This window comes from Colius striatus, unplaced genomic scaffold (assembly GCF_028858725.1).
Source record: "Colius striatus isolate bColStr4 unplaced genomic scaffold, bColStr4.1.hap1 scaffold_59, whole genome shotgun sequence".
NCBI lineage: Eukaryota > Metazoa > Chordata > Aves > Coliiformes > Coliidae > Colius > Colius striatus.
In genome coordinates, this window is record NW_026908533.1 from 493,333 (window position 1) to 498,800 (window position 5,468).

Genomic DNA, 5,468 nt, shown 5'->3' on the forward strand with positions numbered 1-5,468 from the left:
AACATGAACTGATTCTCCTGTGTGGTTGATGTTCTTGTTGCATACTTGATTCTTAATGAAGAAAATTCTGTTAGGTAAGAAAACCACCTTGAGCTCAGTAATCTTTTTTTTCTAAAATGTTGCTCTTAAACAGTATTTTACTGCCAGAAAAGGGTTTGTCTTTTCTTGATAGATTGTCAAAACAATCCCAGGATTGCCTTTCAAGGAAAATCCAGCAGATCACACAGACAGGTATGGTACAGTATGTTACATATTTGAACCAATTGTGTAGTCAGATAATTAGGAGCTGTAGTATGTTTCCAGTTACTCTTCTTAGACAGCTAAAAGGGCAGAGGGTAAGGCAAGATGTGTGCACATGGTATTGGGGAAGGAGGCCATTAGAAGCTGCTGATACTTATCCAGACCACAGTAAAAATAGCAATTCTTTCTAAACAGTAGCTTGAAAACAAGGCTGTGATGAGGCAGTACGTTTCTGCACACTCAGCATATTCAGTTGCCTTCTTTTATTCTTAGTGTGATTTATAAAGTTTTCAAGCTGAATGAAATCTGACTGAGTTGACTTGTGCAAGGCTTTTATTATGCTGCAAATCACTTGCTGCATATGTAAACAACCTGAGGGGTGTTTTTAATTCAAAATTTATCTGTTGCAAAGATACATTGTTTCATGTTTTTGCAACTTTAAGACACCTTTTTCCTGCAGTCCCATCTGATTTTCTTCTGAAGTTGAGGAACCCACCAATTGTCTTGGTTAAAAAACCCTTTGGGTTATTTTCAGATACCTAAAACCTAATAGTAAATTTTACATCCAAAATGGTACTTTTTGATTTCTTCTGTCATATTTGAGGGTTTTTGTTGGCACAGGTAATACATCAGAGATATTTTGTAGGTGAACTGTTTCGTGCCATTTTAGAAATATTGGTGATATTTATCGATTACACTTTCCTTTTGCATTTACAATGAATTTAATATTTGTATATTTCTCAGGCTTCAGCAGTGCTTAAATTCTGATCCTTTGAACACACATAGAACTGAAAATGAGCAACAGGTAATTCCAGGATATAACTTCCATTTAACCTCTGCAAACGTGTGTCATATATGTGGAGGTGTGGGTAGTGTTGAGGCTACAAGAGTGGTCTTTGTTGAGGGACTCTGTGGAGGGACATCAGGGACTGAATCCAGCCACATCAGCAACAAGACCAGACCAAAGGTCAGCAAGCCAGCAAAGTTGATGGTGCCTCTGTGAAAATATGAAGGGCAAAAAAAAAATGCAGGGGAAGAGACAAAAAGAAAAAAAGCAAGAAACAGAGGCAATGGCCAAGTCAGGGGACAGTAGGAGTCTCAGCACTGTGCTGTGTGACGTGTGTGTGAGTTGTACTTCATTTGTGTTTACATTTCTTTGGCTAATTCTTCTCAAAAAAAATAGTTTTTAAGTTGGATGTAAGCTCAAACCCATTTACTAAGTATTGCCTTTGTCATCTATTTCATATGGTTTCAGAGTTTTCAAAATCTTGAAGAAAGAAACTTTGTCTTTTTTGGCAGGAAAATGAAGCCACCATCAATTCTGGAAACAGCACCACTTCTTGAAGATCTGGAAAGGATAATGCTAATGTAATACATTACATTTAGTAACTTTCAGATACTAAATACTATAGTAGCTAATTTTGATTGAGGAATGTGTAGGAGGTTGTTCATACGGTTGAGTAAATTATGCTTCAGAGAGACTGTAGAATTGTACAGTTTCATCTGATCCATCAACCACTGCTACAAATGATGGCATTTGAATTAGATGTAAGAATTTAACTCCTCATCCCAGAAGAACTCTTATCATATTGTGTGTTAAGGAAATGTATTGTGCAGTGGGTCAAAGGCTTTTAAATTGCTCAGTGCTTTGTGTTGCCTTGTTGGTGTTTCAAGCACATGATTTTCAGGTAGAACTCTTTATTTCTCTTTCTGTAGGAACTTACTTGGAAAAAAGTTGTAGGCCCTAACTCCACTGAATCTTACTGTTGGCCACCAATAGCTCAAGGATGTGATGTAGTTGCCATCTCATGTCAGGGAAATAATCCTTTCTTGTATATTCCACCAATTCTTACACTTTTGCAGTTGAGCAGTTGCTACAAACCTTGAGAAACAGGAGTGGAGGATGTATATATTAGAGTACTGCAGGTTTTGTGTTCTAAGGTGCAAATGTCAATGAATGATCCAAAAGGTAGTGCATGTTGAGAATGGGTGCATCTGATGTCATCTTAGAGTATCTTCATGATGCTTCCCAGGTTATTTAGGCCATCTGCTTAGACATTGACAGAGATGGACTGCATGAGTGTGGGAGTCTGTAACTTATTTATCAAGTAATATCTAACAAGTGGTTAATGTCATATCACTTTGATACTCGATGAAGCTTGATTTTTAAGGGGCTGTTACATAGTGAAATGGAAATGTCTGGTTTGATTTTTAAAACATTGTCATTCATTTTCTAATGCATTAGATCACAGAAACATAGACTCACTGAGGCTGTAAGGGACCACTGAAAATGGCTCACACAGCTCCAAGTAAGACAAGATGTTTCTGCTTCTATGAAACTTTTGGACCTTTCACCGTGTGTTGCTGCACATCCATTTGTCTCCAGCTTGGTGCACGGTTCCTCGGGCCTGTACCATCTGCATTGAAGAGGTGATGTGGTGTTAAAAGCTTCTGTTTGAAGCACTGAAAGGCCTGTTTTGCGGATTTTAGTTTTGCCCTAAATTCTGAAATAGTACAATGACTAAGATTCTAAACAGTTGTCTCATGCTATACTGTAACTGTTTTGTACATACACACCTAGGCACTAGCACTTATCTTGTGTCCTGGGTGGAAGAAGGCACGACTTGTTTTTGAGCTACTGAAAACATACCAGAGATGCTCCAGACAGCTTCATCCAATGTTGTTAATACTTGGGCAGAACAAAGAAGCAGCTAAAAGTGTGAAAATCTGAGGAAGTAAGAATACTTCTGTCGTCTTAATGACACTTGAATGCAATGTAGGCTGTCTTAGTTGTTTGTGACCAGAATGTTCAGAATGTTTTTGTGGTTGTTGATTGAGTGGCAGAACTACAAGTGAGTTTTCCAAAGACAGAGCTAGTAAAATGCTTGTTTGACTGCTCTGTGCCACACAGTGCAGAAATTAATTTGACCTAATATTTTGAGAAAGCTACTGTATATCCTGAGGTGTCTTCTCATGGAACTTCCAGTCAGTGTGGTATAGAGCTGAACAATTGTATAAAATGTTACAAGGATGATCTGAATTCTTCAATGACTCAAAACATAATCATTTGGGGATTGAAAATGTTGGGAAGTCTCTAAGACCAGACATTCTGAGCATGACATGAAACTGGAAAAACATCACTTTTTGTGAAAAGTCTAGTGATTTGGCAGCACTGCAAATGTCCATGTTTTGGGGCTTTTTTTAAGACTATCTGAGGTAGTGCACTGTGCTTATGGAGTGTGAAACTTCTTCAGTGGTACTTCAGTGAGAAACTTCAACACTGACAAATCATCAAAAATTACACGTATAAGAAAATACCGATGTGAGATTTTGATTGTGATGGGTTTTAATTTTGCTTCTGGAAGCTGTCAGAAATTCACACCCTTTGTGAGAATTGTATATTGTACATTATAAGTTTAACAGAAGATTTAGGATTTACCAATGTTCTTTGGCGTATAACAATGCTTCGTGCTTCTTAAAAGAAGAAATACACAGTAAAGCATGTCTAGATTACATGAATTACCAGCTCTCTGGTTTGTATCCACCTTTAGGTTGTACAGCCTTGTATGGACAGTGAAAGAACCGCTGTGTTACTCAAAATACTGGCTTTTACCCACAGTAATCTTCAGAAGGTGCTGACATTCACTAATTCAGGAGATGAGGCAGAAATGGTTCATCGGGTGAGCATCATTTTACACAGATAAGTGGGGCTTTTAATTATTAAGATATAACAAACTAAAATATCTTGACTTCTAAGAATAAAGGAGGTTTGTGAATTTGTAATTTAACTACTTCTGCTAAAAATAGCCCAAACCCTGCCCTTCTGCCAGCTAGAAGAAAGGCTGACAGGAATGTCTGGCACAGAATGCATTCATGATGACATTTTTAACTATGTTCTGTCTCATTTTGATAAATCCCAATATGGTTCCTCCCCACAGTTACAGCTGTGGATATTGGGTCCCTCCTTCGGGACACGGCCTGCTCTGGCCATAGTGATAAAGAAGGAAATCACTGCCCCTGGCTCAAGGCCATTAATGAAGTGAATTGCTGCCCCTGGAGTGGGGCCAGCTTTAGCAAAATGAGTCTCTACCGCTGCTGTAGGGTCTTTAAAGAAATGCAAACAAATCTCAGCTTCACCAATTCTCTCCATAGAATGCAGGGAGGTCTCTGTTCCAGCACACCTCCTCCTCTCTTTCCTCACTGACCTTGGAGTCGGCGTGGTTGTTTCTCTCACTGTTCCTACTCCTTGCACCACTGTGGAGAGTGTTGCTCAAGTATGGCTGAAAGAAAGAGGTCATAGCAATGTTAACCTAATAGAAATGTCTTAAATAGAAAAAAGGTTAGCCCAAGGGCACATTGTCCTTGAGATAAGGGACTGCTTGCAGCTGCATGTAGACAGGATATAAAAAGAGGATGTATTAACCACAAAAATGTAGAGCAAGATGTTTCTTAAGAGGAGTTGACATTTAGACAAATAGCCAATGATGAGCTTAGCTTTGGCAATATGTATGAGGCTGATTATTGATGCTATAAAAGAGTGGTGTCTTTGCAAATAAAGTGACATTTGCTGATCATCCTTGTTGGTCGTGTTGCATTTCTCCCGCCGTCTCCGACAAATGGTGACCTCGACGTGATACATGGGGGACGTGATATCCCGACGTGATACACGAACGACGTGATACAAGATTGGCAACCATGGCGGAGCGGCGAAGGAGCTCGGGTCCTAGCAGCGAGGACGGCAACTAAGCACCAGAAAACAGAAGGAAGGGGTGGTGCCGTGCCCTGGGTGATCGTACAGACGAGCCCGGCCGATACGTGCTGCCGAGACCTTGTGGGGCTGCAACAGCGCTGACGACTTCTGAAAATGGAAAGGCAAGCAGCATATGATTTATTTACTTGCTTTTTAAAGAAGCGACAGGTTAAGGGAATAGATTTGGAAAAGGATCTCCCTGGGCTTTTAGCTTATGGGTATGCTAAGGATTGTTTTCAGAACCCACATACTGTTCATGAGTTAAGTGAATGGCGAAAGTTTGGGGATAAACTATGGGAAGCTACCCTGGAGGACGATGAGATAGCTGAAAAGTTAGGGAAGCTTTGGAGGATAGTGCGCAATGAGTTGTTGCAACATCAGGCAGAAAAGAAGGCTGCTGAGCACGCATCAGCAGCACAGAGTAAGAACAAAAACTATGAGCATGACTGGTTCCAATCCACCTCGCTGGCTCCTACCG

General features: G+C 40.0%; 1 long non-coding RNA gene across 1 annotated transcript; it reads left to right on the forward strand.

Moving 5' to 3' along the window:
• Nucleotides 1–981: 981 nt before the first annotated feature.
• On the forward strand, nucleotides 982–2,575 carry LOC133629534 (uncharacterized). The gene is made up of 3 exons (XR_009821062.1): nucleotides 982–1,045; nucleotides 1,540–1,608; nucleotides 2,486–2,575. It is a non-coding gene; the product is annotated as an uncharacterized LOC133629534 (long non-coding RNA).
• Nucleotides 2,576–5,468: the final 2,893 nt, after the last annotated feature.